Below are 12,453 nucleotides of genomic sequence, written 5' to 3'. Positions count from 1 at the left end.
CTCTTCTTCTTGCTGTTGTTGCTGTTGGAGAAAAGCTTGTTCCGCTTCCTTTTGCTGTTGCATAAATTTCTCCAATTCTTCTTTCTGTCTCTGTCCAAAATTCTCCACGTGCGGTAATGAAGGAGACGAAGGTTCCGGAACAAATTCTTGCGAGGTAAGAAAATCCACAAAATCCCAATTCACCTCTTCTGAAAGTAAGTCCAGGTTCCCTTGGGCGGTCTCCACTGCTGGTGCACCCCAGCTGATCGTTTTCTGAGTTTCCGTCATGTTGAACAACTGTCGCATGGATTGACTACACACAGGCGCTAGCGAATCTATATAGACCACGTGACGTCACAGACTGCTCTCTTCCGATTGGACGCCCATGACTGAATTTTGTAACGCGTGTTTGGATTGGTCAATGAACTCAATCCGTTTCAATCCTTTCTCTCCCTATAAATAAGCGCAGTTCACTGCATTGATTCACCTGTTCTCGGCGCCTCAACATGTGGACCGATGTTCAATCTTCTACGCTTGTGTCTTCGATGATGTTCAGGACGGACATACCGATTATGTCCGATCCAAGTGGACAGTTGTCCATAGGACCGACACCAGCCTATGGATATGTAGGATTTACGTGGAGAGGCAAGGATGCCTCAAAAGAGTTTTAGTCTATGGACCTACCATTAGACGAAGCCTAAGACGAAGAAGATGTCACAGATGCCCTTTATGTTAAGGGCATATTAACATAAACCCAAAGGCCCTTTTCAGGGCCATTCATAGGTCTCGAAAAGACCTTGAATTTCAATTGCCTAGCCCATTTTTTTTATTTTTTTTATTTAAAAAAAAATAGAGACCCCCTCCCTGTTTCAATTTTTTGCCTGTTCCGTTTCCATAGACCCATCAGGTCGGGACCGTATTAAAATAGGGTCTCGACCCTGTTCCATTTCCCCTTGTCCCTAGATAGGCCCACACAGTATTCCCATGTTCCATTCCCCTTGTCCCTAGACAGGCCCAAACTCTATTCACATGTTCAATTCCCCTTGTCCCTAGAATGGATATTTTTTTTCTCCCATGCTAAATTACATAGTCCCCAGAGTGGATATTTTTTTCTCCTATGTTAAATTTTACATAGTCCCCAGAGTGGATATACCCTTTTTAACATGGAAGTCCCCTAGTCCCTAAAGTGTCCCTATTCACTACTATCCTTGGCTTAAAACAATATTCTCACAATAATGTGCATTGTTCCTTTTCAATGACTGAGTTTTTGACAGCCAAAATACAACTCAAATTATATTCGCGGTTGAATGGAGGCGGAAGCATTTGAAACAATTTGTCCAATTGGCTAATTAGATGAAATACTTTAGAAAACTAAGTACACTGCATGAGAAAATTTAGTCTTTGTCATTAGAAGTTTACTGCTTTTTAACTGAAGTGTAGAGTTTATGAAAGAAAGTACAGCATGAACAATATGACCGCGCGATCGAAATCTAATAGGTTTATTAATAAAAATTTAGTAAAGAACATGGCAACAGCAAGTGGACCAGGAATTACCGAGGCAAAAAGCAATGTCCTGAACTCGAATCCATTTAAACATGTTGACCCGCAAATAATACGAAATCTTAATATATGATATACTATCATAAACAGAAATTAGCTGTGTAAAATGTTCATAAAAAAGACATCAGTCCGGAAGGTCCAAACTCTTACCCTCAAGTATGGACAAAGATCAGTCAAACAATACAAATTAAATGTACACAGCATATACTCATGGACAAAAGCCAATAAAAATACAAATTAAATATAAATAACAACCTATCAAAAACTGCTAGCTCCGCTTGGCCATTTTCACTTCGTAAACTTCAGTGCTAAATTACAAAAAAGAGCCGATAGCTTTCTATATTTTATATGTTTGATATGTCATTCACTGCACTTTAAGAAGCTGGTATTGTCTAGTCTAGGAAAATTTATTTTACATATTTTACTAGCTGCTACTTTTTATATATTTTGTAATGCATTAATTGCACTCTCAGAAGCCGGTATTGTCAAGTCTGGCAAAATAGAGTTTCGCTATTTAAATTACTGCTGAAGATAGTGTGCTTTAGACTAATTCATGCTGATTTTTAGAGCACATGGGCAGCCATTTTGGTTACCTCTCTGCTTAGATCGTGTACAATTTATGCAAGTACACTATCCAAAGAAATTTCAGCCATCGTACACTAAAGTAACATAGAAGTATGTCAACATTCTGTCCACTGGGCATGTTGCAAATGCAAACACCTTCACCTTACACCCCCATATGACAATTGAAAAACGTGTGATTTTTCTGCCTTTTATCACATATGATTTAATTATAGGTTTCTGATAACACTGAGTGAATCAATATCTCAGACATCATCACTTCATAACAGTACTGACAGCCCAGACCAACATCAAAGAGAGCTTACATGTATTAGAGGAAGGGAGTCTACTAGAAGTGGTACAGGAAGGGAGTCTAGTAGAAGGGGTACAGGAAGAGAGTCAAGTAGAAGAAGTACAGGAAGGGAGTCAGGTTGGGGTAGCAGAAGAGTTACAAGGCAAAGGAGAGGAAGAGGAAGTCAAGGACCATCACTTTGCAGGACAAAAGTGGCTACTACAGCTGAAGCCAGAGATCATCAGTTGAAGGTAAACACGATTTTTGTTACCCATTACAGTAAGCTTTTGTATTAAGACTTGTAAATTTATGATTTATTTTTTGTCAGTTGTTTTCATAATGCTGAATTCATTTCTTATAGGAACATGCCAAAAACACCCCAACATAGTCTTTGAAGTGATAAATGGCTCTTCAGTGGAGCAACAGTGATACCATCCAAGACCAAGAGGTGAATCACCAGGTTGGTGCATATGTAGTAACTGCTGTGAAATGCCAACTGATGATGAAAAGCAGTGCTGCAAACAAATAACGCCAAACTGCTATTCAAGGCTTCCTGTAAGCAATTTTTTGGTAAATTGTCATTGTAGTTCTACTTTCCATAAGTCTCGTGACTGTAATCTACCTCAATTTCCCATCCAGAGTTAATATTTTTGTTATTTATAATTTATTATTAGTGAATTAAGCAGCTGATTGAAACATTTGTTTATCATTATATGTTTGCTTCATTGCATAACACAAGAATCATTATTTTCCCACAGTACATTTAATGCTTTTATCTTTTTGGAATATTTTATACTGAGTTTTTTTATAATTTCTGCACGACTTCGACCTGGTTGTTTTAGACGAAGTCGTGCTCCTTGTTGCACAGAGGTATAGGCAATTTTGTTCTGGCAGCAAGAGAAGATAACAATTACAACTGGGGGAAAAGGCATGCTGCTTATAGGCAGTTTATTTTAAGGACTTACAGATACCTTGGTGCTGGCAACAGACATGTCATTTCAAGCTGCTGTGTATGGAGTATAAGGGATAAATACCCAGATTGTTTTGGCCAGTACCGTGGCTTTACTCAAGGAAGACTTGGGTGATCTTTCCAGTGATATGATGTGTGAATAATAGAATCTATATTGAGATTTGCACCAAGACAAGAAAATCCCAATCAAAGGTTGGGATTTCATTGTCTTGGTACAAACACTGACTTAGATTATTTTTCTCACCCAATTTTTCCAGTAAAAAGAACCCTGCAATCTTGCAATATAGTTCAGATTCAATGCATATTAGGCAAGTACTGTTATTACCTCTCACTTTATATAAAGTCATCAGGTATTGTACTCTTGTATTAAAATATGAATAATTACCTAAATATAAAGGAAATAAAGAAAAGAGTTATAATTGTTACATGTTGGAAGTACTGCACAATATTCATCGGGAACAATGTGCTATTGTGTATAAATACAGCACATTGATACAACTATTTGAATGAGGGCAATTGGGTGACCTGTCAACACTAATTAAGTTCATGCATTAGAAAATAGAAAAATAAAAACATTTGATATTGCTGTATTACGGCATTTAATTGAAGGATGTCATATAAAAGTAACAATATGTAATTAATAGCTTATATAATCATAACTTTTAACTTTCATCAATTTGGAAAACATTCTTTGGTATGCAGCTGCATGATACTATGCAGTACAATACTGGGTGCACAATTTTAACTAGGTATATAATGACGTTGAAGAGTTTCTGAATTCGTGACTTACTTGGAAATTTATATTTTCTGTCCTGGAAATGTGGCAAGTATTGCTATTACTAGTGTAGTGGGACGCTACATGGAAATCTCGTGAAATAGCAAGTGCATGAGTTTTCATTTGCAATCTCATTATGATTTAATTGGGGCAGATTCAGATGTTGGAAAAGTTTTGAATTTAAAAAACCAAGTTTGACATAACAAATTTCTGGTTGTTGCTGGCTTTGCAGTAGCTCTTGAGAGAATTTGGTTTGTTTTAACCAGTGATATGTATTGCCTGTGGGTCTGGAGTTCTACCAAATAGATCAACTTTTTGTGTGTGTATCTGTCTTAAAATATTTTGTATGGTGTGTTAACAAAGTTGGAGAAAGTAAGTTGATTTATGAGTGAAATTCTTATATATATATATATATATATATATATATATATATATATATATACATACTCCATCTGGCAAAGCAGAAGACAACAACGGTTTTTCTTTTGAAATGTAGACAGCCAGGCTGAGATAAGAAAAACAACATTAGCAAAACTAGATTTCTTGGTCACATGGGTGAGAAATTCTGTTATTCGGCATACATCTTAATTTTTAATTGAATACTTGTACTTAAATATTATAGATATGTAGTATCTGATTTCAGATATTAATTTCTTAGTAGGATTCTCTTTCTTAGGAACTCGTGATTTTATTTTAAGTTGTATAAAGCATTTCTTTTGCATTATGCAATTTTTATTTTGCATGAACAAGTTTTGTTAACATTATATTAGATACCTATCGATTAAAGAATCATTATATGTATGGCTCTGTTTTAAAAGCAACTGTGAGGAGACCATTTATTGGTATTATACTATTGGTATTATACAGAAAATTTATTAAAAACATAGGATGAATTAAAGTTGACTAGCATTGTCTTGGGATTCAAAGGATGTAAGGCACAACAGTATAGGGTGAACATGATTGTATTCTTGTATGTACACATCAAGTGAAATGATAAATAACGCATATTCATACTGAGTTGAGAAAGGAAAATTTATTGCAGTGTTTCATGAATACAGATCGGTTTGTAAATATCAACAGAACTACAAACACTATGATACTATTCTATCCAGCATAATACTGCTCATTAACTATGGCAGTTCAATACAAACAAAATGGCTCTGGAAACTTCAATAAAGTTTTTAAGACTAAAATACTAGTTCATCAAAAGCGACCTTGAATGCTATATCACATATATGCATCATCTGACATGTGATTACAACTAAATCAAACATACTTGACGCCAATTAAAGCATCAAATTTTCAGTTCTTTCAAATATGTTAATTAACCACACAAATAATAATTCCCTTTATATGAAAACCCAAATGAATGTACACAACTGCATACACTGTAAAACTAACTGTTATATATTATTAAATTTACTAAACTTATATAATTACAAATCTGCGCTTACAGACATAACTTTAATTCAAGAGTATAGTCAGGTATCAAAAACTGATACATATCATCTAAGAATAATTATGGCATACATAGAAAACTCTTTTTCTCTCCACATTATAACTACTGCTACTATATTATATAATTCTCAGAAGTTTGTTTCAAATGTATAGATGGACCTATCAGCTGAAGTCATTGTCAATGCATCTAGAAGTGACTTGACCATCAATCTCCATCTTTACATTAATGGAGAGTTATTTTACACAGTTTATGATAAGAGCATTGTTCCAGAAAACTGACTTTTATATGAGGAACTAGACTACCATTACTATAACAGATTGATTACAGATATCCCAGTCCAAAATACTAGCCAGTTCTATAGAAATTACATTGATGATTACCGACATCCCAGTCCAAAATACTAGCCAGTTCTATAGAAATTACATTGATGATTACCAGCATCCCAGTCCAAAATACTAGCCAGTTCTATAGAAATTACATTGATGATTACCGACATCCCAGTCCAAAATACTAGCCAGTTCAATAGAAATTACGTTGATGATTACTGACATCCCTGTCCAAAATACTAACCAGTTCAATAGAAATTACATTGATGATTACCGACATCCCAGTCCAAAATACTAGCCAGTTCTATAGAAATTACATTGATTACCGACATCCCAGTCCAAAATACTAGCCAGTTCTATAGAAATTACATTGATGATTACCGACATCCCAGTCCAAAATACTAGCCAGTTCTACAGAAATTACATTGATGATTACTGACATCCTAGTCCAAAATACTAGCCAGTTCTATAGAAATTACATTGATAATTACCAACATCCCAGTCCAAAATACTAGCCAGTTCAATAGAAATTACATTGATGTTTACTGACATCCCAGTCCAAAATACTAGCCAGTTCTATAGAAATTACATTGATGTTTTATTATCCTGTGTTGGTTTATATGCTTCTGATTAAAGTCATTATCATTTACTCAATGCCAAACTTTAGTACATCACCTAAACAAACTACTGCCCAGAAACAGAAATTGTACTTAAGCCCAACCCCCACGTGGGTTTCCTATTGCATTTGTTTTAAAATTAGGGTAGCTTGGTACTTTTATATATATATATATATATATATATATATATATATATATATATATATATATATATATAATGTATACATAATTATGCATGTCAAATTTACTTATTTAAGTCAGTATACCATATTTTCCAAATATATAACCTGTTATGAGTAATGTGGATTATATATATATATATATATATATATATATATATATATATATATATATATATATATATACTTATTGTGATTGAATATAACTTATTGTGATTGTTTGAATGTGGTTATCTTTCTAATGTATACCTAATACTATTGATCACGGTTAGTGCCCGCATGCAGCACAAACCAACATTGATGCGATAGGCAAAGGACATTAGAGTTTCAGTTCATTATCAGTCAAATGTCGTATACATAATGAAAGAGGGATACACGTTATTTTCATGAAGTGGCATTAGATTGAATTTCGATATTAGGTATTACACAGGATGATGTATATTTCTGGCCAGCATTCAGTACATGTTGATACACGATCACATATTTTATATTTAAAAAAATATCATAATTTATATTTGTTGTTTATCAAGAAAATAAATATGCACATACGTTCAGGTCATTTCATTATATCGGAATAATTAAGCAAAACCCAACTTATTCATCAGTGCAGTAATTTGTAAATGTGACGACTTCTACAATTTTTATTTTATTTTCCTTTAAGAAATTCAACCCTTTTACAAATCATGCCTTTTCTTAGTTTGTGCTTTTCCTGTCTGTCACTCTTTTGTCCATTGTTCATTGTTATGATGCACAAAATTCTCTAGCTGGAATTTTTCATGAATGTGTATGAGCAATACTGGGCTGAATGTCCAGGGCTGTCCATTCTACCATCCCCTAAAAAGCAGGATGCAGTTCATATTGATTCTAAGTTTCATATAAGCATTTGTAATAAATAATAATAATAGCTATCTTATAATAACAACTGCCATGTTGTTTTTGAGTAACCAATCATCAGAGCTGGGATTTAGCCTGAAATTAATGACTAAATGTTGAAATCCAGCTTTCCCCACCTAAATTTCATTTTCCCACCTAGATTTCAAAATACGCTTACAAGACGAATGATCAAATTTCAAGTCAAAGTGTTAAGATGAGATAAGATACAAAATATTTTGTATAATGTTAAGATATCCCGAGTAACAAAGTAAGCACATTGATCACCTGCATTTGTCTTCGTTCATCTTTCAGCAATAATACTGGTTACAATTTATATCAAAACCACCATGTTGTAGCCAATTCAGCAGAGGCAGTGAACACCATTTCTTGGCACAATGTCCATTTACACAAACCTTTAGATAAATATAAAATCTGATTTATTTTACATACCATGAAGAGTTCTTTTTTATATTTAGTGTGACAGCTTTGTGTAATAAATACGGACTTCTACCTACCTATAAGTTTTATGTTTATTCTGCCATTTACTAAATGTGAGCCCACTAACAATAACAGCTAACATATATGTATGACCACAAGTATAGTATGCATAAACAAGTCTAACAATTCAGTAACATTAGTTTATACCTAGACTGATATGATGACAACATGTATAGTAATATAATGTGAGTAACATCCTCCAGTTTGCAAACTCTGATACATTTCAGAGTACATCTAACAGTTTTGCTGGTAATGGAGTAAATGTATCATTGTAAAAGTAAAAGAAATATTGATAAATCTAATTAAAATCTGATGAATCTTAGAAGACTTAGAAGTGCACTGTAATAAACTAAAAAAGGACTGTCACCAACAAAGTTAAAGGTATCTTCACAGTATGAATATGCAAAATATCAGGTCCTTCTATTTCTGGTTGATCACTACCATCATCCTCATCATGTGTCATCTTCTTTAGCATCTTCCAAACGTTACTGTCTGGTCTTAAAGATAAAAATGAAATGTTTATGACATTTCATAAAATGCTGTAAGAAGAGAAGGTTATATCTTATAAAGTTTGAGTACACAAACCTAATATTTGTTGGATTTCATATACGTATTCAGAGATTCTGAAGAAAAACATTTCCAATGATATTAACAGGCAGCATGATAGTAGCTTCATTATCTTTTCACTATCTATTACACAGTTACATATATGATAACATTTTAATCACATAAAAATTCTTTATTGAAAAGATACTAAAATTTTCATTACCTGAATGAAAGATTTAAACTTGGCTTATAATCTTCATCTGACATATGGTCATCAGCTTCAAAGTTGCTCTCAGAAACTTCCATTGTAAAACTAGAAAAAAACAATAGCGTCAGGTCATGCATAAAAATATTCATTCCCATCTCTCATACCAAGCTTTCAAATTTTGGTAGGTTGGTAGGAAATTTTTGTGTGTGTGGGGAAAGCGCATCAGGTATGGGAAAGTCCAGTTGTTACTATCAAAAGAAAAAGTATGATTAAAAATCAGAAAAATATAATTTTGAGTCAGTGGCTGCTTAGATCAGTTGGACAGGCAAGTGAAAATAGAAAATTCTTCAGAGGCCATCTATTTAGTATGTACACAAAAATCTGGCAAAGCTTGGCCCCTCCCCCGCCCCCATCCCTGTACACATGCATACTTTTTTTTTACACAACCCACCTGCGTATGTACGCTTGCCACACCACCACCACCCAAATTCTATAGAACGGCCTATAATTAATCCACATGGAAATGATCAATGATTAATAATATTAACGTGTTTAACAAAACAGATCGTCCACTGACGTTGAATGTCTGGTTGCATGAAAGAAATAAGCTGCGTAACTTTAACAAGCTTTTCTAGTGTCCGCTATAATTAAAAATGCTGACTGAACCCTGTCAAACAAGTTATGTATTAGACAAATTATTATCGAGGTTTCACCCCCACCCCACCCCTGTTTCCTATGCATATTTACATATCAGTAGACACACCCACATATACGCAAGCGTATGCATTTGGGTTAACCCCCTTCCATGCGTATGTACTAAATGGACGGCCCCTAACTATGGCCTTAATGTGGTTTGTGTTTATAATAAAATGTATTCATATCCTTTCTATGATAGCCAGTATATCTTCATGATTTCAATTATGCACCTATTCTATATTTAACATATATACTATAATTACACATTTGTAACTTGTAGAGAAAAGAAAGCTTTTGTAGGAGCAACTTTCTCATTCATACACAAATACCATCCACTTTATATATATATATATATATATATATATATATATATATATATATATATATATATATACCATTGTTTTTAGTTTAGTTACATATATCATGCATGTATCACAATGGTTGTATTTTAGTTTACTACACAAATACTCTCCTTTTATGTATGTATCACAATTATTGTTGTTAGTATACTTACTTAAATGGGTTGATAAAACTTTTACACTTTTCCATCATAACACTTTCCCTCTCTTGAAATTATTTAACTGTAGACAAGGCTGAATCCCTAAAAACAAAATTTTGAAATTAGTAAATACTAATGTTGAACTTGGAAATCATTACAGTTTTTATCATTTGACATGAACAAAACATTATCATTTATCATGGTTATTATGATGGGAATGAATGAGATATTATAATACTTCAACAAATAATAATAATAATATCAATAATAATAAAAATCATATTTTATTTACAGAGGGTGACTTGTTTAGTTAAGGACTATTCTCCCTTGAGGCCCTATAACTAAAATACCCACTGCATGATGAGGAGCATTCAGTTCTAAAGCAAATATAATTTGCAATAAATGACTCAAGGAACTTTTCTATCTTCTGCTTTAGTTACTTATGCACTCTTTTTTCCCAAATTATTCATGTTCTTTGTTATTTATGTTTACAAATGCCAGCAAATAATTTACAACAAAAATATTAATTCTATTTCATAGTCTAAATATATGCAAGTCAAAATAAAATAACATACCATATTTTTTTTAAAAATGTACAATCTTCACCAACTGAAAAATATTTCACTAATATAGAATGATAAATTTCCATGTAATAAATAAATTCCTTAGATATGCATCTACCAAAACATTTGTAAACAAGTAAATATACATATAAAACTTTAATAAAATGTAGTAATACTTAAACAGCTGCCATATCTGATTCTGATGTGGTTATATCAGACACAGCATGAATAGGTATCCAATGAACTATTGGCCCAGGTGTAGAAATTGTTGCCATGTCTTCTGTGACATTCTTCTGTTTCTGATGAATCTTACCGTTTTCTTTGCACTGCCGTTCAATTCATAACTAATTTACCAAGAAAAAATAAATGTTTCATTAGACACAATAATGCTAAATACTTTACAAACATTTTCATGCATAAAATGTTCTCAACTGTATTGCATTACTTTCCTTTACAATCATTACCATTTACATTATATAAAAACCCCAATAGTGATTGCTTGCCTCTAAATAACTTTTTTTGGTTGCTGCGAAAAGGAAGATGATCCTTAATTCCCCTTTTGGTAGCCTCAAAAACAGCAGCAGTACATGTTATGGTTTACACGTGTGTAAACCGATATGCCCTGTACAGGTTTTATTGATGCTGGGCTGAAACATTTTATTGCAAGATAAATAGAATAATGTCAGTTTATATAAAATATGTTAATTTAAAAGATATGATAAAGAATTAACTATACAGAAATAAATGGCGGTATCACAAATTAGCTGTTCATTGCAAAATTGTGACTCACCTATCCAGCAAGAATTTGTCGACCTCAGGATTAGTTTTCAGGCTTAATGTGGACTTCATTTTACTCCATCGTTCATGCTGGTCACCAAGACATATGCCGTGTTGCCATAATTTTCCCAGAGAGCTTTTTTTAAAATATAATTCTTTTCCCTTTCAGATTCCATAAGTTTTCGCTTTCTACCGACTTCCGATCTAATTGCTTCCTCCATTATTTTTGTAAACACGCGTTTGCGCATGGCTGCAATTCTTGATCTTCGGGAGAGGTAAACTAGGAAGTTACATGAATATGGGCGTGGCAAACAGCGAATTTCTGTCTGCCAGACAATAATGAAGACTCGCGTTTTTTATCACAAACTTTCCGATATTAGCCTGATTTCGGCCTCGGTAAGAGCACGAATCATAATTATTCATCTAAATAAATAATTATGAACTGAAAAAAGAACTTTATAATTTTATTCGTTTTTACTTAGGTCGTATGTCTTTAATTATAGCTGTGTGTTTAGATCATGTACAATTTCCACAGGGACAATATCTAAAGGAATTTCAGCCAATGCACATGATAGTAACATAGAGGTATAACGCTACCAACATTTCTCTACATTGTGCATGTTGCAAATAGAAACAACTTCATCTTACAACCGCTATTCTCTCTCGAAAGTTCATACAATCTGTAGCACAGGTGCTCGACGCGAGTTTGATGTTGAGAAAACAAAAACAATAATCTGAATGACTTTTTTTTTATTTTACAGAGTGAAAAAAAAAAACACTTTAGATTACCCCCATGACCCGTTCTGACACAGGACTCTCTTATATAGTATGATAGAGAGTGTCCTGTCAGAACGGGTCATTGGGTAATCTAAGGTGTTTTTGTCACTTAATGATTTTTTTTTTCTTCCTTCAGATTATTTTTGTTGTTGTTGTTAGCACCTGTGATCTGTAGTGCTCCCCAAAAATAATTCGACCATTCGTAACTTCTCAGTCAATCGTTGTTTTGTAAAATAGTCGTAATTCACAAAAACAGGTATCGACTTGACTTGGTTCCCGGCCTGTAAGTTCCTGTCAC

The 12,453-nt window shown here is 33.4% G+C and overlaps 1 long non-coding RNA gene across 2 annotated transcripts; it reads right to left on the bottom strand.

Annotated features, from left to right (window-relative positions):
* Nucleotides 1-5,083: 5,083 nt before the first annotated feature.
* On the bottom strand, nt 5,084-12,411 carry LOC149804541 (uncharacterized). Of its 2 annotated transcripts, XR_016416104.1 has the most exons (5): nt 11,392-12,411; nt 10,778-10,945; nt 10,054-10,140; nt 8,859-8,948; nt 5,084-8,586 (listed from the first exon to the last, which is right to left on the bottom strand). It is a non-coding gene; the product is annotated as an uncharacterized LOC149804541 (long non-coding RNA). The 2 variants fall into 2 exon arrangements; XR_016416102.1 differs by having other exon boundaries at nt 10,054-10,945.
* Nucleotides 12,412-12,453: the final 42 nt, after the last annotated feature.

The sequence above is a fragment of the Sinohyriopsis cumingii genome, chromosome 2, assembly GCF_028554795.1.
Source record: "Sinohyriopsis cumingii isolate HCF-2022 chromosome 2, ASM2855479v2, whole genome shotgun sequence".
NCBI lineage: Eukaryota > Metazoa > Mollusca > Bivalvia > Unionida > Unionidae > Sinohyriopsis > Sinohyriopsis cumingii.
Note: the sequence above shows the minus strand (reverse complement) of the source record. Positions and strands in the feature narration are given on the sequence as shown.